Here is a 20,244-nt window from a genome sequence, read left to right on the forward strand (position 1 = left end):
AGAAATTGCTAAGCTGTCCAGCCTGACCTCTCTACACTCAAACGGCTATAACTTTTGCTACAGAGGTCCAAACGACGCGCTTCCAGTTGCGTTGGAAAACTAACGTTCGAGGCTTCGATTTGATATATAATATGCTATAGTTCCCCTGAAGCTAGGCGACGCGACCACGTGATCCATGCGGCTGCATCGCAGTGACGGAAATCCAGCGTGGCAAAATTCGAAACCAACAAATTCTGGACTGTTTTTGACCCAGTTTGCAGCCCAGAAAACACAGATTAGAGGCTATAAAGTGGGGGAATACATCCATTCATGGGGAGGCTCTCACAATTCACAATTTTAGGAGTAGATGTAGTTTTTAGAGAGAGAGGTTCTCTCCTCTCTCTTAGGATTAGGATTTAGGACTTCTCTTAGTTTTAAGAGTGACTCTCAATCCCAGGTTCAATGTTCTTTTTATTTATTTCTCCAATTTAATTTATATGTCAGATTTAAGTTCTTTTGTGAATGCAATTCGAGGTATTTTCAGACTTAATTTTTCCTTGCTTTATTTATATGAATGCTTTTAATTTAGATATTTTCCCTTTTGGTCTTGGTTAAGAAATTAGTAACTCAGGAATTATCCAACTCAATAGCATAATTGATAATTGTTATCCTTGCTAATTGAATTGATCTTCAATAATCCCAATCTTTTTTTAGGAATTAACTAGGATTCAAAGATCTGACTAATTAGTCCCTTGACTTTCCTTTGCTTTAGTGAAGGTTAACTAAGTGGAATTAAGATTCAAATTTCATTATTATTGATAAGGATAACTAAGTCTGGACTTTTAATTTCTCATACCTTGCCAAAAGTTTATTTTTCAGTTATATATTTATTTTTATTGCTTTGAAAATATACCTGTGCCCATTGCCCAAACTCCAAATCTCCCCAATTTACAAAACTCATAACCAATAATAAGAACATACCTCCCTGCAATTCCTTGAGAAGACGACCCGAGGTTTGAATACTCGGTTATCAATTTCAAAGGGGTTTGTTACTTGTGACAACCAAAATGTTTGTATGAAGGGATTTCTATCGGTTTAGAGACTATATCTACAACGCGACTGTTTTTATGAAGTTCTTTACTGGCGAAAATCCTAATGTCCAGTAGCATTCAAAAGCCAACCATACATGCCAACAACTTTGAACTAAAACCATAGCTCATCACCCTTGTTCAGAACAACTGTTCATTCGGAGGAGGCGTCCAAGAAGACCCCAATCAACATCTAACCACCTTCCTGAGGATATGCGATACTGTGAAGTCTAATGGTGTTCATCCTGACACCTATAGACTACTTTTGTTCCCTTTCTCACTCAAGGATAAGGCATCTAAATGGCTGGAATCCTTCCCTAAGGAAAGTTTGACAACCTGGGAAGAGGTGGTGAACAAATTTTTAGCCAGATTTTATCCTCCTCAAAGAATCAACAGGCTGAGAGCTGAGGTTCAAACTTTCAGGCAGTAGGATGGTGAGACTCTATATGAAGCATGGGAGTGGTTTAAGGACCTAACAAGGAGGTGTCCACCAGATATGTTCAATGAATGGGTGCAGCTACACATTTTCTATGAAGGCCTTTCTTATGAATCAAAGAAAGCAGTAGACCACTCATCCGGGGGATCTCTGAACAAGAAGAAGACCATTGAGGAGGCCATAGATGTCATTGAAACTGTAGCAGAGAATGACTACTTCTATGCCTCCGAAAGAGGGAACACTAGAGGAGTGATGGAGCTAAACAGTGTAGATGCTCTGCTGGCCTAAAACAAGCTCATTACCAAGCAATTAGCTGACCTCACCAAGAAGATGGAGAGGAACCAAGTAGCAGCGATGACTACCTCATCAACAACCCAAGAGGGAGTGAATGTAGAGGCAGAGAGTGAGCAAGAGCAAGCCAACTACATTGGGAATTCACCTAGACAAAATCATGACCCATACTCCAAGACCTACAACCCTGGTTGGAGGAATCACCCAAACTTTGGGTGGGGGAATCAACAAGATCAAAGCCAAGATCAGAGACGTCACAACCCCAACAACAATACAGCTCACCAACAATTCATACAGAGAACATATCAACACCACCATAATAACACCTCTCCACATCCATATCAAAACCAAAATAACACTCCTCATCCTTCTACCTTCAATCCCAACCTACCATCATCTGATGATAGACTCTCAAGGATTGAGAACCTGCTTGAAGGCATATGCAAAGAGATTCAAGACAACAAGGTGTTCAAGGAGGAAGTGCGAGCAAATTTTAAGAACCAGGGAGACACCATCAAGAGGTTGGAATCTCAAGTGGGGTATCTCTCTGAGCAGATTTCCAAACCTACAGATGGATTCCCAAGTGACACAGAGAAAAATCCGAGAGGTGAAACAAAGAAAGTAAGATGGGAAGATTGCAAGATGGTCACTATAAGTGGTAAGGAGACTGAGGACAAGCCAAACAAGCCGTCAGAACAACCTGGAGATACCTCAGCAGAGAAGAAAGAAAAAGATCACCAAGAACCAAAAATCTCACAACAGGAGCTGCTGAGACTCTATGCACCCTTTCCCCAACTGCTCAATGGTGCTGTGGAGAAGAGAATATACTCAAGATTTCTTGACTTGTTTGCATCTCTGCATGTAAACATACCATTCATCAAGACCATCCAACAAATTCCTGCATACATTAAGTATATGAAGGAACTGCTTCCCAGGAAAAGCACATTCAAGGGAGGCCAAACTATAGTGATGAACAAGGAGTGCAGCGCCCTCATTCAACCAGAGTTGCCTACAAAATGAAAGGACCCAGGGAGTTTCTACATTCCTTGTGCCATCGGAGAAAACATGTTTGATAAGGGACTCTGTGATTTGGAAGCAAGCATCAACTTAATGCCCTTATCCCTTATGAAGAGGCTGCAGATCAATGAGATAATGCCCACAGATGTAGTCATCAGGCTGGCTGATAAAACTCAAAAACAAGCAATAGGAGTGGTGGAAAATGTGTTGGTAAAGGTTGGGAAATACTTCCTCCCAACAGACTTTGTCATATTGGACATGGAAGAGAGTCACACTCACCCAATCATATTGGGAAGACTATTCCTAGCTACAGCTAGAGCACTCATAGATGTAGAGCGAGGGGAGCTATCTTGAGGATCCATGATGAACAACTCAGCTTTAATGTCTTCAAACTCTCACAAGAAACAGATCAAGAGAACAAGGAACCAAGAAAGAATCACAGTGAGATACTAAAGGAAGAAACAAGCACTGAAGCACAACCAGCACATCTGGGAACTCCCTTGATTGATGAACAAGGCAAACAGCAATTGCCACAGCTCAAAGAAAATCAGGAGGAACCCAAACCACCAGAATCATATGAGACCAGTAACCACATTTCCTTAGAGAAGGAGGTCACAAAGAGTAAGACAACATCACAAGGAACAAAGAAGAAGGTACCCAGGAGGTGGAGGAACAAGAAGATCCCTACCGATGACTTCTCTCCAGGGGACAAAGTGATCTCAGCTTACTTCCCAAATATCCCCCCTGGTCTTCACTATCAACAGAGTTCTCTCCTTGGAACATGTAGAGATCATTGATACAACCACTGGATATAGGTCTACTGCCAGAGGAGAAGACTTGAAGCATTATCAACCTCCCTGATGAAGGAGAAACATCAAGCTAGTGACGCTAAAGAAGCGCTTCATGGGAGGCAACCCATGTTTTATATGCTTTTAGAAAATAGTGAATAAGTCAATATTCATGAATTCCTACCCAAACTTGACAAACACTTGGTGAAATCCTTATTAGGCAGTATATAGTGAAGAATAAGTTTGGTGTTCAAAGCATGCCGAGAGAGCATGAATGCAAACCAGAGCATGCTAATCTTGGAGCCTTGAACAAAACTTTTTCATCACAGTGCTACAAACTAAGTTTGGTGTCACCCAAGGTGCCACCAATGTGTATATAAGGATACACAGTTAGTTAGTTAGTTGGTGTTCATGAATAAACAATCTAGTTCATTTTCTTTATTATTCTAGCCATAAAGTTTAATTTCTCAATGATATTAATTTTTCTTATTTTTATAGGAAAAAGGAAAGGAGCATTGAAGGGGATTGATTGGACAATTAAATGAGGAAGGTTCGGACACCACAAAAGGAGGGTACTACATACGAGCACTCAAGAGGGACACAAAGAGGACAAACAAGGAGGGGAGCATGGGCATCCACATGAGTAAAAGGTGGTGGAGTTCCTTTGGTCCTTTTTTTCTATGCTTTAAATAAGAAAGATCTTGTATGAAATAGAACATGCTTCCATGTTAGTTTGAACCTTTTTCAATTCTGTCTTTTAAACTTTTTGTTGATTAGGGCTGTGTTTTCTAGTCTGAATGTCATTACTGCATCATTTCTTTACTTAATTGTATCCTTGTCCTTTTGAATCAAATGAAAAGAGAATGAGTGTTTTATAAAAGACCAGAGTGGAGTTCATACTATGGAGTAAGTTCTTGAGTTTATGGTGTGGTCATAAGTTAGCTAAGTTGGTTCAACCACAAGGTGGGAAGACAACTATCTGTCATGAATCATATGCTTGAACACACCCCATGAGACTAGCTAAATAACAAGATCCTAATAAGAAAAAGGGAAAAAACAATCAAAGTTGTAGAATAAAAGAAAAATAGCAAGAAAAGAGGCTAGGCACCAAGGGTTTGAGTCTTGAGGGATGTGTTTGTGGTGTTCCTATACCAAGGATCTGCTTAGATTACTAAGCTCTCAGGGGTGCTTTATCACCTGGTAACTTGGGTTAACTAACCCAGGATTATCAGCTGAAAGTCCACTATCAAGAGCAATCTTTGCTACAGAACATTTAGTAACCCAAAGAGGTGCTGGACACCAAGACCTCAAGGAAAGAAAATAAACAAACCATGTGCCTGTGGTGTGTATGTATGGGGGAGAGACTTGAGGAAGTAAGTCCTTAGGGGTGCTTCAACACCTAGCACCTTGAACCAACTGGTTCGGGAGTGTTGGCTGAAAGCTTATTCTAAAGAGTTGCCCCCGGATGAGCGGATAATTTATACGCTTTTTGGCATTGTTTTTAGTATGTTTTTAGTAGGATCTAGTTACTTTTAGGGATGTTTTCATTAGTTTTTATGTTAAATTCACATTTCTGGACTTTACTATGAGTTTGTGTGTTTTTCTGTGATTTCAGGTATTTTCTGGCTGAAATTGAGGGACTTGAACAAAAATCAGATTCAGAGGTTGAAAAAGGACTGCTGATGCTGTTGGATTCTGACCTCCCTGCACTCAAAGTGGATTTTCTGGTGCTACAGAACTCGAAATGGCGCTCTTCCAATTGCGTTGAAAAGTAGACATCCAGGGCTTTCCAGCAATATATAATAGTCCATACTTTGGCCAAGAATAGACGACGTAAACTGGCATTCAACGCCAGCCTTCTGCCCAAATATGGCGTCCAGCGCCAGAAAAGGATCCAAAACCAGAGTTGAACGCCCAAACTGGCACAGAAACTGGCGTTCAACTCCACAAATGGCCTCTGCACGTGCTACACTTAAGCTCAGCCCAAACACACACCATGTGGGTCCCAGAAGTGGATTTATTCATCAATTACTTACTCATGTAAACCCTAGTGACTAGTTTATTATAAATAGGACCTTTTACTAGTCTTTTAGACCATCTTGGATTGTATTTTGATCCTGTGATCTCGTTTAGGGGGCTGGCCATCTCGGCCATGCCTGGACCTTCACTTATGTATTTTCAACGGTAGAGTTTCTACACTCCATAGATTAAGGTGTGGAGCTCTGCTGTTCCTCAAAGATTAATGCAAAGTACTACTGTTCTCTATTCAATTTTTCTTATTTCGCTTCTAAGATATCCATTCGCACCCAAGAACGTGATGAAGGTGATGATTATGTGTGACGCTCATCATCCTTCTCCCTTATGAACGCGTGCCTGACAAACACTTCTGTTCTACATGAATTAAGCTAGAATGAATATCTCTTAGATCTCCTAACCAGAATCTTCGTGGCGTAAGCTAGAATGATGGCGGCATTCAAGAGAATCCGGAAGGTCTAAACCTTGTCTGTGGTATTCTGAGTAGGATTCAATGATTGAATGACTGTGACGAGCTTCAAACTCGCGATTGTTGGGCGTTAGTGACAGACGCAAAAGGAGGGTGAATCCTATTCCAGCATGATCGAGAACCGACAGATCAATAGCCGTGCCGTGACAGGGTGCGTGAGCATATGATTCACTGAGAGGAGGGGATGTAGCCACTGACAACGGTGATGCCCTTGCATACAGCCAGCCATGGAAAGGAGTAAGACTGATTGGATGAAGATAGCAGGAAAGCAGAGGTTCAGAGGAACGAAAGGCATCGCCATTCGCTTATCTGAAATTCCTGCCAATGAATCTACATAAGTATCTCTATCCCTTTTATTGTTTATTTTAATCTAATAAAGTATCATGTTTAAATCCGCCTGACTGAGATTTGCAAGGTGACCATAGCTTGCTTCATACCAACAATCTCCGTGGGATTCGACCCTTACTCACGTAAGGTATTACTTGGACGACCCAGTGCACTTGCTGGTTAGTTGAACGGAGTTGTGTCCACACATAGAGCCACAATGAGGATTCAATACAATTATATATTGTTAATCTCACACAAGTACAAAGAACATGGAACACAATTTCGTGCACCAAGTTTTTGGCGCCGTTGCCGGGGATTGTTTGAGTTTTCGGCAAGCTTTTGGTCCGGTAACATCAGTGCCAGATTCCCTTTTGATCCGGCAACAACACCAAGTTTTTGGCGCCGTTGCCGGGGATTGTTTGAGTTTGGACAACTGACGGCTCATCTTGTTGCTCAGATTGGGTAACTTTCTTTTCGTTTTCTTTTCAAAAAATTTTTCAAAAATATTTCTAAAATTTTCTCATCTGTTTTCGAAAATAATAATATAAAAATGTGTTTTCAAAAATAAATTATTTTATGGCTTCAGAATTTTTAAGAATGAATTCTAGTGTTTCATGAAGCATGAGAAGCCTGGCTGGCTGTAAAGCCATGTCTAAATTCTTTTGGACTGAGGCATGCAATTTGTTATCAAAGAGCAATATACTCTCGTGTTAAAGACTAAAGCTTGGCTGGCCATTGGCCATGTCTAGTGTTTTGGACTGGAGCTTTCATTGAAAGCTTGGCTGGCTAGTGAGCCATGTCTAATTCCTGGACTGAAGCTTTAGACTAAGAATGCAAGATTCCTGGAATTCATATTAAAAATTTTTGGAATCCTTATTTTTCCTTTTAATATGCAAAAAATATAAAATAAAAATCCAAAAAAATTAGAAAATCATAAAAATAAAAAATATTTTGTGTTTCTTGTTTGAGTCTTGAGTCATATCATAAGTTTGGTGTCAATTGCATGTGCATCTTGCATTTTTCGAAAATTCATGCATTCATAGTGTTCTTCATGATCTTCAAGTTGTTCTTGGTAAGTCTTCTTGTTTGATCTTGATGATTTTTTGTTTTGTGTCTTTTCATGTTTATCAAATGCATTCTTGAATTCTTAGCGTCTAAGCATTAAAGAATTCTAAGTTTGGTGTCTTGCATGTTTTCTTTGCATTAAAAATTTTTCAAAAATATGTTCTTGATGTTCATCATGTTCTTCATAGTGTTCTTGGTGTTCATCTTGACATTCATAGCATTCATGCATGCATTCATTGTTTTGATCTAAAAATTTCAATAGCATTGGTGTTCATCTTGACATTCATAGCATTCATGCATGCATTCATTGTTCATCATGTTCTTTCCCTTTTTCTCTCATCAAATTCGAAAATTTGGATTGACTTTTTCAAAAATTTTTAAAATCAAATTGTTTCTTATGAGTCAAATCAAATTTTCAATTTGAAAATCTTATCTTTTTCAAAATCTTTTTCAAAAATCAAATCTTTTTCAAAATTTTTAGTTATTTTCGAAAATTCCAAAAATATTTTTCAAAAATCTTTTTCTTATTTTTAGACCAAATTTTCGAAAATAACATAATCAATTAATGTTTTGATTCAAAAATTTGAAGTTTGTTACTTGCTTGTTAAGAAAGATTCAAACTTTAAGTTCTAGAATCATATCTTGTGATTTCTTATGAATCAAGTCATTAATTGTGATTTTAAAAATCAAATCTTTTTCAAAACTAATTTTATCATATCTTTTCAAAAATATCTTCTTATCTTATCTTTTTCAAAAATATCTTTTCTAACTTCCTAACTTCTTATCTTTTCAAAATTTGTTTCAACTAACTAACTAACTTTTTGTTTGTTTCTTAACTTTTTCAAAACTACCTAACTAACTCTCTCTCTCTCTAATTTTCGAAAATATCTCCCCTCTTTTTCAAAAATTTCTTTTTAATTAACTAATTATTCTTATTTTTATTTTTAATTTTAAAAAAAATTTTCGAAAAAAATACTAACAATTTTCAAAAACCATTTTTCGAAAATCACTAACTCTTTCAAAAATATTTTCGAAAATTCTCCCTCTCCCATCTCATTCTATTTATTCATTCATATCCTAACATCTCATCTCACATATCTAGCCTCCTCACAGTTGTGTTTCTTCCATTATATTACATTCTTTGTCTCCCCATCTTCTTCCACTCACACAGGAATCCCTATACTGTGGTATAAAGGATCTCCATTATTATTATTATTTTTCTGTGCCCTCTTCTTTGTCATATGAGCAGGAGCAAGGATAAGAACATTCTTGTGGAAGCAGATCCAGAACCTGAAAGGACTCTGAAGAGAAAATTAAGAGAAGCTAAAATACAACAATCCAGAGATAACCTTTCAGAAATTTTCGAGCAAGAAAAGGAGATGGCAGCCGAAAATAATGATAATGTAAGGAAGATGCTTGGTGACTTTACTGCACCTAATTCCAATTTACATGGAAGAAGCATCTCCATTCCTGCCATTCGAGCAAACAACTTTGAGCTTAAACCTCAATTAGTTTCTCTAATGCAGCAGAACTGCAAGTTTCATGGACTTCCATCTGAAGATCCTTTTCAGTTCTTAACTGAATTCTTGCAGATATGTGATACTGTTAAGACTAATGGAGTAGATCCTGAAGTCTACAGGCTCATGCTTTTCCCTTTTGCTGTAAGAGACAGAGCTAGATTATGGTTGGATTCTCAACCCAAAGACAGCCTGAACTCTTGGGATAAGCTGGTCACGGCTTTCTTAGCCAAGTATTTTCCTCCTCAAAAGCTGAGCAAGCTTAGAGCTGATGTTCAAACCTTCAGACAGAAAGAAGGTGAATCCCTCTATGAAGCTTGGGAAAGATACAAACAGTTGACCAAAAAGTGTCCTTCTGACATGCTTTCAGAATGGACCATCCTGGATATATTCTATGATGGTCTGTCTGAGTTATCTAAGATGTCATTGGATACTTCTGCAGGTGGATCCATTCACCTAAAGAAAACGCCTGCAGAAGCTCAAGAACTCATTGACATGGTTGCTAATAACCAGTTCATGTACACTTCTGAAAGGAATCCTGTGAGTAATGGGACGCCTATGAAGAAAGGAGTTCTTGAGGTTGATACTCTGAATGCCATATTGGCTCAGAATAAAATATTGACTCAGCAAGTCAATATGATCTCTCAGAGTCTGCATGGAATGCAAGCTGCATCCAACAGTACTCAAGAGGCTTCTCCTGAAGAAGCTTATGATCCTGAGAACCCTGCAATAGCAGAGGTAAATTACATAGGTGAACCTTATGGAAACACCTATAACTCAACATGGAGAAATCATCCAAATTTCTCATGGAAGGATCAAAAGCCCCAACAAGGCTTTAATAATGGTGGAAGAAACAGGTTTAGCAATAGCAAGCCTTTTCCATCATCCACTCAGCAACAGACAGAGAACTCTGAACAAAATGCTTTTAATTTAGCAAATCTAGTCTCTGATCTATCTAAGGCCACTGTAAGTTTCATGAATGAAACAAGGTCTTCCATTAGAAATTTGGAAGCACAAGTGGGCCAGCTGAGTAAAAGGATCACTGAAATCCCTCCTAGTACTCTCCCAAGCAATACAGAAGAGAATCCAAAAGGAGAGTGCAAGGTCATTGACATAAGTGCCATGGCCGAACCTGTGAGGAGACGAGAGGACGTGAATCCCAAGGAGGAAGACCTCCTGGGACGTCCAGTGACCAATAAGGAGCTTCCCTCTGAGGAACCAAAGGACTCTGAGGCTCATCTAGAGACCATAGAGATTCCATTGAACCTCCTTATGCCCTTCATGAGCTCTGATGAGTATTCCTCTTCTGAAGAGAATGAGGATGTCACTGAAGACCAAACTGCCAAGTTTCTTGGTGCAATCATGAAGCTGAATGCCAAATTGTTTGGCATTGATGCTTGGGAAGTTGAACCTCCCTTGTTCATCAATGAACTAAGTGATCTGGATCAACTGACATTGCCTCAGAAGAGACAGGATCCTGGAAAGTTCATATTACCTTGTACCATAGGCACCATGATCTTTAAAGCTCTGTGTGACCTTGGTTCAAGTATAAACCTCATGCCCCTCTCTGTAATAGAGAAACTGGGAATCTATGGGGTGCAAGCTGCTAAAATCTCACTAGAGATGGCAGACAGCTCAAGAAGACAGGCTTATGGACAAGTAGAAGATGTATTAGTAAGGGTTGAGGGCCTTTACATACCTACTAATTTCATAGTCCTGGATACTGGAAAGGAAGAGGATGAATCCATCATCCTAGGAAGACCTTTCCTGGCCACAGCAAGAGCTGTGATTGATGTTGACAGAGGTGAAATAGTCCTTCAATGGAATGAGAACTCCCTTGTATTCAAAACTCAAGGATCTCCCTCTGCAACCATGGAGAGGAAGCTTGAAAAGCTTCTCTCAAAGCAGAGTCAACCAGAGCCCCCACAGTCAAACTCTAAGTTTGGTGTTGGGAGGCCACAACCAAACCCTAAGTTTGGTGTTGAACTCCCATATCCAAACTCTAAGTTTGGTGTTGGAGAGTCTCAACAAAGCTCTGCACATCTGTGAGGCTCCATGAGAGCCCACTGTCAAGCTATTGACATTAAAGAAGCGCTTGTTGGGAGGCAACCCAATGTTTATCTAATTCTTATTTTTATTGTTTTTCATGTTTTCTTAGGTTCATGATCATGTGGAGTCACAAAATAAATATAAAAATTGAAAACAGAATCAAAAACAGCAGAAGAAAAATCACACCCTGGAAGAGCATCTGTCTGGCGTTCAAACGCCAGAACAGAGCATAGTTCTGGCGCTGAATGCCTAGAATGGGAGCATCCTGGCGCTGAACGCCCAGAACAAGCATGGTTCTGGCGTTCAACGCCAGAAATGGCAGCAAAGGGGCGTTGAACGCCCAAAAAGGGCACCAACCTAGCGCTGAACGCCCAGAGTTGTGTGCAAGGGCATTTTACATGCCTAAATTGGTGCAGGGATGTAAATGCCTTGACACCTCAGGATCTGTGGACCCCACAGGATCCCCACCTACCTCATCATCTCTCTTTCCATTCATGATCATCCCTTCTTTTTTTCCATTTACCACTCACATCCATACACCCACTACCTTCAAAAATTCAACATCTCTCTCCCACCCAATCCCACCCATATGGCCGAATACACACTCCCATCCATCTCCTCCATATCTTCTTCTTATTCTTCTATTCTTTCTTCTTTTGCTCGAGGGCGAGCAACATTCTAAGTTTGGTGTGGTAAAAGCATAGCTTTTTTGTTTTTTCCATAACCATTGATGGCACCTAAGGCCAGAGAAACCTCTAGAAAGAGGAAAGGGAAGACAAAAGCTTCCATCAAGGGTCTATAGCTCAGTGGTAGAACATTTGACTGCAAATCAAGAGATCCCTGAGATACCTCAGGGGATTCATTTTCTTCCACACAATTATTGGAAGCAACTAAGGGTGGAACATCAGGAGCACTCCATCATCCTTCATGAAATCAGAGAAGATCTAAAAGCAATGAAGGAGGAGCAGCAAAGACAAGGAAGAGACATAGAAGAGCTCAAGGACATCACTAAGGTGGACTCATTCCTTGTTCTTACTTTCTCTGTTTTTTTTTTTCGTTTTATATGTTATGTGCTTATCCATGTTTGTGTCTTCATTACATGATCATTAGTAGTTAATAACTTTGTCTTAAAGTTATGAATGTCCTATGAATCCATCACCTCTCTTAAATAAAAACTGTTTTAATTCAAAAGAACAAGAAGTACATGAGTTTCGAATTTATCCTTGAACTTAGTTTAATTATATTGATGTGGTGACAATGCTTCTTATTTTCTGAATGTATGCTTGAACAGTGCATATGTCTTTTGAAGTTGTTGTTTAAGAGTGTTAAATATGTTGGCTCTTGAAAGAATGATGACTAGGAGACATGTTATTTGATAATCTGAAAAATAAAAAAAAATGATTCTTGAAGCAAGAAAAAGCAGCAAAGAACAATGTGTGCAAAAAAAAAAAAAAAAAAAAAGAAAAAAAGAAAAGGGCGAAAATAAGAATAAAAAAAAAAAATAGAAAGAAAAAGAAAAAGCAAGCAGAAAAAGCCAATAACCCTTAAAACCAAAAGGCAAGGGCAAATAAAAAGGATCCCAAGGCTTTGAGCATCAGTGGATAGGAGGGCCTAAAGGAATAAAATCCTGGTCTAAGCGGCTAAACCAAGCTGTCCCTAACCATGTGCTTGTGGCGTGTAGGTGTCAAGTGAAAACTTGAGACTGAGCGGTTAAAGTCAAGGTCCAAAGCAAAAAAAAGAGTGTGCTTAAGAACCCTGGACACCTCTAATTGGGGACTTTAGCAAAGCTGAGTCACAATCTGAAAAGGTTCACCCAATTATGTGTCTGTGGCATTTATGTATCCGGTAGTAATACTGGAAAACAAAGTGCTTAGGGCCACGACCAAGACTCATAAAGAAGCTGTGTTCAAGAATCATCATACTGAACTAGGAGAGTCAATAACACTATTCGAAATCTGAAGTCCCTAAAGATGCCAATCATTCTGAACCTCAATGGATAAAGTGAGATGCCAAAACTATTCAAGAGGCAAAAAGCTATAAGTCCCGCTCATATGATTGGAGCTCTGTTTCATTGATAGTTTGGAATTTATAGTATATTCTCTTCTTTTTATCCTATTTGATTTTAAGTTGCTTGGGGACAAGCAACAATTTAAGTTTGGTGTTGTGATGAGCGGATAATTTATACGCTTTTTGGCATTGTTTTTAGTATGTTTTTAGTAGGATCTAGTTACTTTTAGGGATGTTTTCATTAGTTTTTATGTTAAATTCACATTTCTGGACTTTACTATGAGTTTGTGTGTTTTTCTGTGATTTCAGGTATTTTCTGGCTGAAATTGAGGGACTTGAGCAAAAATCAGATTCAGAGGTTGAAAAAGGACTGCTGATGCTGTTGGATTCTGACCTCCTTGCACTCAAAGTGGATTTTCTGGAGCTACAGAACTCGAAATGGCGCGTTTCCAATTGCGTTGGAAAGTAGACATCCAGGGCTTTCCAGAAATATATAATAGTCCATACTTTGGCCAAGAATAGACGACGTAAACTGGCGTTCAACGCCAGCCTTCTGCCCAAATCTGGCGTCCAGCGCCAGAAAAGGATCCAAAACCAGAGTTGAACGCCCAAACTGGCACAGAAACTGGCGTTCAACTCCACAAATGGCCTCTGCACGTGCTACACTTAAGCTCAGCCCAAACACACACCAAGTGGGCCCCGGAAGTGGATTTATTCATCAATTACTTACTCATGTAAACCCTAGTGACTAGTTTATTATAAATAGGACCTTTTACTAGTCTTTTAGACCATCCTGGATTGTATTTTGATCCTGTGATCTCGTTTAGGGGGCTGGCCATCTCGGCCATGCCTAGACCTTCACTTATGTATTTTCAACGGTAGAGTTTCTACACTCCATAGATTAAGGTGTGGAGCTCTGCTGTTCCTCAAAGATTAATGCAAAGTACTACTGTTTTCTATTCAATTCTTCTTATTTCGCTTCTAAGATATCCATTCGCACCCAAGAACGTGATGAAGGTGATGATTATGTGTGACGCTCATCATCCTTCTCCCTTATGAACGCGTGCCTGACAAACACTTCTGTTCTACATGAATTAAGCTAGAATGAATATCTCTTAGATCTCCTAACCAGAATCTTCGTGGCGTAAGCTAGAATGATGGCGGCATTCAAGAGAATCCGGAAGGTCTAAACCTTGTCTGTGGTATTCTGAGTAGGATTCAATGATTGAATGACTGTGACGAGCTTCAAACTCGCGATTGTTGGGCGTTAGTGACAGACGCAAAAGGAGGGTGAATCCTATTCCAGCATGATCGAGAACCGACAGATGAATAGCCGTGCCGTGACAGGGTGCGTGAGCATATGATTCACTGAGAGGTGGGGATGTAGCCACTGACAACGGTGATGCCCTTGCATACAGCCAGCCATGGAAAGGAGTAAGACTGATTGGATGAAGATAGCAGGAAAGCAGAGGTTCAGAGGAACGAAAGGCATCGCCATTCGCTTATCTGAAATTCCTGCCAATGAATCTACATAAGTATCTCTATCCCTTTTATTGTTTATTTTAATCTAATAAAGTATCATGTTTAAATCTGCCTGACTGAGATTTGCAAGGTGACCATAGCTTGCTTCATACCAACAATCTCCGTGGGATTCGACCCTTACTCACGTAAGGTATTACTTGGACGACCCAGTGCACTTGCTGGTTAGTTGAACGGAGTTGTGTCCACACATAGAGCCACAATGAGGATTCAATACAATTATATATTGTTAATCTCACACAAGTACAAAGAACATGGAACACAATTTCGTGCACCACCCCCTTACAGAGCACTTAGCCTAAGAACATAAATAAGCCCTGAAATGACAACAAAAGGATCAATGAATAAAAGTCTCATGGGATGCAATCAAGTGAGTATTCTAGAACATGATAAAGGTCTGAAAGCCAGTGAAAGAATGAACCTAAGTTATTATGCATGAAACCACCATAAAACCAGAAACATGACTTCCACAAGAATGACTCATTTCTCTTGGCATTCCATTCATCATTCTCTTGTTCCAGTACTTGCTTAGGGACAAGCAAGCTTTAAGTTTGGTGTTCTGATGCCAGGGCATTTTGGCTAGTTTCACTGACCTTTTCTTTACTGTTTTTAAGGTAGTTTCATGCATTTTCTTAGAAAATAAGCTAGTTTTGGGTAGATATTCACTTACATCTTGATTCAAGCATACATTGTGCACTTTACTTGATTTTATAAGAATTTTGCATGAATTATATGACAAATTGGATGATGCATGACTCATGACTTGGACTAGAACTTTGATGCACTTTGTTGCTTGATTTCAGGACAAAGAAAGCAAAGAAGAACCATGTTAGCAGTCATGTTAGTCCCACTAATGTGACCTCTAACGTGGAATGGGTGCTTACTTGCAAAGTTAATGAGAAAGGTAATCGCCAATAACGCCCTCGAAGCCATCATAAGCCGACGTTAAGAGTCACGTTAACTAAGTTAACGTGAACTCTAACGTGGAAGAAGACAACAAGGCCAACGTTAGTGACACTCTCCTTTGTCACTAACGTTGGACCAAGCTCATAATTGGCCACGTTAGTTGCCACATTAACTAAGTTAACGTGGACTCTAATGTTAAGAAGCAAAAGAGAAGACAACGTTAGTGACATTCACCTTTGTCACTAACGTTGGCCAAGCCTCCATAAGCCACGTTAACTCCCACGTTAACTTAGTTAACGTGGAAGCTAACGTGGAGAGAGCAATTGATAGCCAACGTTAGTGAGACTTACCTTTGTCACTAACGTTGGGGTGAACCACCAAGAGCCACCATGAGCAACGTTAACTCCCACGTTAACTTAGTTAACGTGGAAGCTAACGTGGATAAAGAGATGATGAGCCAACGTTAGTGACACTCACCTTTGTCACTAACGTTGGGGATGGCTAGCATTACTACGTTAGAAGCCATGTTAACCTAGTTAACGTGGACACTAACATGGGAATGGGGCACATTAGAACATTAGTGACAAAGTTAAGTGTCACTAATGTTCTCAAAGAATTGGCACTGCTACGTTAGAAGCCACGTTAACCTAGTTAACGTGGACTTTAACGTAGGGACAAGGGAGGACTCTCCACGTTATTGGGAAAGGTAAGTCCCAATAACGTGTGCGAAGGACCAAGAGGCAACGTTAGTGGTCACGTTAGTGCCACTAACGTTGAAGTCAACGTGATCATATTTGGGTTAGGAACGTTAGTGAAAAAGGTGATTGTCACTAACGTTCTCGAACCCACACTTTCACTTAAAGTTAACACCACTAACGTCCTGAGTCAAAGTCCCTGCCTACTTCATCTTTTCTCTCTGCAAACAAAGCTAAGCCCAATGAAAAGGATAACTGCTTTAAACTCAAGATTCAGAGGCCCATACCCAAGACTTGAAGAGCCAACTAGAAGATGAGAAGAGTAGTATATATAGGAATAGCTTTGAATTAGTTGGGGAGTTGGAAACTTTAGGGAGCCTTTGGCATAGAACTACTCTCTGTATTTTACTTTCTCTGTACTTCTAGTTTTACTTTCATCATGTATTCTCATTCTTGGTTTTCATTTTCCAGAGCTATGAACAACTAAACCCCTTTCATTGGGTTAGGGAGCTCTGTTGTAATTTGATGGATCAATATTAGTTTTCATTCTCCTTCTTCTATCTTTTCTCTTGATTTTACTAGAAAGCTTTCGATCTTCATCCAATTGGGTAGTTATCTTTGAAAAGAAGCTATTCATACTTGGATCTCTTCTGAACCTTGAAAGAGGAATGAAGAGATCATGCTAGAAATGCTTTCTCATGCTGGACCAAATTGGGTTTGGATTGATATGTGACTATAATCCTACCAACACTTGATTTGGGAAATGCATGTGGTATAATCAATGACCATACTTCATCTCTTCTCATGAGAAATTGACCAAGGAATTGGCTATTGATCAAGATTTGAGAGATTAAATTACCAAGAAATTGGAATTCGATCACTTAAGATTGCCAAGGAGATCAATGAATGCATTGATTAAGGAAGAGATGAAAATGAACTTGATCCGGAGAATGCAACATCTCTTGAGCCCAATGAACTCCCCATTTTTGATCTTACCCATTCTCTTTAATTTCTACCATTTACTTTTATGAGCAATTACCCCATTCCTGTTTAAGATTCTGCAATTTACTTTCCGTCATTTACATTCAGCTCTTTATTTCTAGCATTTACTGTTTCTGCTATTTACTTTCCCGCCATTTAATTTTCTGCAAACCTCAAATCAAATTCTGGTTCGCTCAACTAGAACATTCCTCTAATTAAAGTTGCTTGATCAATCAATCTTTGTGGGATTCGACCTCACTCTATTGTGAGTTTTTACTTGACGACAAATTCGGTATACTTGCCGAAGAAAACTTGTTGAGAGACAAGTTTTGTGTGTATCAACAAAGAACCAAGCAAAGATCACAGTGAGATACTGAAGGAAGAAACAGGCACGGAAGCACAACCAGCACATTTGGGAATCCCCTTAGTTGATGAACAAGGCATTCAGAAGCTGACACAGCTCAAGGAAAATTAGGAGGAACCTAAACCACCAGAGTTATATGAGACTAGCAACAAAATCTCTTTGGAAGAGGAGGTCACAAAGAGCAAGGCAACATCAAAAGGAACAAAGAATAAGGTACCAAGGAGGTGGAGGAACAAGAAGATCCCTACAGAAGACTTCTCTCCAGGGGATAAAGTAATCTCAGCGTACTTCCCAGTTATTCCCCCCGATCTCCCCACCATCCCATCTCAGCTACCTAAAGTTTTTACCATCAACAGAGTTCTCTCCCTAGAACATGTGAAAATCCTTGATGAAGCCCATGGAGATAGAATTACTGCAAGGGGGGAGGATTTGAAGCACTACCAGCCACCCTGACAAAGGAAAAAACGTCAAGCTAGTGACGCTAAAGAAGCGCTTCATGGGAGGCAACCCATGTTTTACATGCTTTTACAAGAGTTAATAATGCAAGGTTCATGAATTCCAAACCAACCCTGACATACACTTGAATGAATCCTTTTATGTAGCATATAGTAAAGAACAAGTTTGGTGTTCAAGGCATACTAAGAGAGCATAATTGTGATGTTACTCTTAGAGCATTGAACAAAAATCTTACATCACATGGCCACAAACTAAGTTTGGTGTCACCCATGGTGTCACCAATGTTGCATACACGGACACATTCAGTTAATTAGTTGGTTGGCATTCATGAATACTACTTAGTTAATTATAAACAAAAACTAAAAAAAAAAGTGGTAGTTGTTCCCATTTTTATTTTGCCGGCACTATCCACACAATTAATAATTACACCTTTTCTTGCTTCGCAGGAAAATTGATGGACAATTGAAAGGAAGATTCGGCCACCACAAAAGGGGAGTATTTCACACGTGTCTCAAAGGGGAATGCATTGGGAATGGTTGCCATGCAACATTGGAAGAAGAACAAGCTTTGAAACTGAACCAATCCCATCATAAAGTTGGTGATCCTTGTGCTCACCCCATGCTAAACCCCATCCGTCCATCACACAACCACCCCATCAATCCACACCTTTCATTCACTCATCACTTCCCTATATAAGTGAGTCCTAGTCCATACTTCCCTTCACATTCCAATTCCCATTCCTCACACTACACACCTTCGGCATCCAAATCCCTTCATCACACCTTGTCCTAACCAACCGAATTCCTCATCTATCCGTACCTTCCACCCTCTTCACACATCAACTCAAACTCATGGCATCATCAAGCTCCAAGAGGCAAAAGAGGAAGGAACCAGTGGAGAGCAGTCCTTTCGATGAGAAGAGATTCAAAACTGCATTCCATGCACTCGAATTTGAATGGATAAAGTTCAAGAAGATACTGCCTGAGTTAATATTCCAAATTGACAAGGATGAGTGTCCACAGATTCGAGAGAAGATTGAACAAAGGGGTTGGCAAAGGCTTACGAACCCAGAGGGGAAGATAAATGCAAACCTCATCAAAGAGTTCTATGCAAATGTGGTCAGAGAAGACAAAACCAAGGCTCCCACCTTTAAAAGTTACGTAAGAGGGAGAGAGGTGGACTTCAGCCCCAATGCTGTAACAAGAACTCTTCAGTTGAAATCACCACATTTTAATGAGCTTGGTTATCAAGCAAGAGTAAGCAAGAGCCCTGACGATGATGAACTCGGACAAATTGTGAATGACATATGTGTTATAGGAGCTGACTGGGAAAGGTATGCGGATAAGAGACCCAGGTTCATCAAGAGAGGAGACCTCAGCCCTGAAGCCAAGAGATGGTTTGAACTCGTTAGGAGATCTATCCTCCTAGCAGCGAACAATTCTGAGGTCAACGTCACTCGAGCTACTATGGTACATTGCTTAGTACAAGGTGGAGATATCAATGTGCATGAACTTATAGCTGAGGAGATTCAAGAGTCAGTTGAGAAGATTGATTTGGGTGCAAGGCTTTGGTACCCCAGCACTATCCTCAGACTGTGCACGAAGGCCAAGGTTGTCTTCGAGGATAGCAACCAAGATTGGTTAAATCCTGGGAGGCTAATTACGTTTCAGCGTCTAACTCATGTGACACCAGCCCAACAACAAAGAAGACCTCACATAGGAAAGCCAAAACCAAAAAGAGGAGCTCACCAAGAAGAGTTTCATCAGGAAGAACACCAACAAAGAGAATATTATGACCCAACCAACATAAACCTGAATCACATTCATGGAGCCATTGAGGAACTAGCAAGGAGTTATATAGAGGGACAAGAACAACAACTGCACATTCAAGCTCAAAGGATGGATCATCAAGAAGAGCTCCTTTCTAATTGGATGAATCAACAAGGGGAGTGGCAGAAACAGCAAATGGAACATTATTTTCAGCTCACTCAAGCCATCAATCAAGTGTCTGAAAGGCAAGAGCGTCAAGATAAGCGCCTTCAAGAACTCAACCAACGCCAGCTAGCTCAGACGAAGGCATTCAATGAGTTCAGTGTACTTAATGAAGGACGGCAACTACATAGGGAGGAGTTCAACATAAACACTCAAGCTAAGTTGAACTATATGTCTAGTCATATGCATAATCTACACTCTACAATCCCTAGGTATGATGAGGTCCAAAAAGATTTCAGAGAACA

The 20,244-nt window shown here is 39.8% G+C and overlaps 2 non-coding genes across 2 annotated transcripts; both read right to left on the reverse strand.

The window, feature by feature from the left end:
* Positions 1-1,461: 1,461 nt before the first annotated feature.
* LOC148580628 (small nucleolar RNA R71) lies at positions 1,462-1,568 on the reverse strand. Its single transcript, XR_015895288.1, has one exon. It is a non-coding gene; the product is annotated as a small nucleolar RNA R71 (small nucleolar RNA).
* A 7,701-nt stretch (positions 1,569-9,269) lies between these two features.
* Positions 9,270-9,377, reverse strand: LOC148580629 (small nucleolar RNA R71). Its single transcript, XR_015895829.1, has one exon. It is a non-coding gene; the product is annotated as a small nucleolar RNA R71 (small nucleolar RNA).
* Positions 9,378-20,244: the final 10,867 nt, after the last annotated feature.

The sequence above is a fragment of the Arachis ipaensis genome, chromosome B10 (assembly GCF_059453495.1).
Source record: "Arachis ipaensis isolate K30076 ecotype BB chromosome B10, ASM5945349v1, whole genome shotgun sequence".
In the NCBI taxonomy this organism is placed as follows: domain Eukaryota; kingdom Viridiplantae; phylum Streptophyta; class Magnoliopsida; order Fabales; family Fabaceae; genus Arachis; species Arachis ipaensis.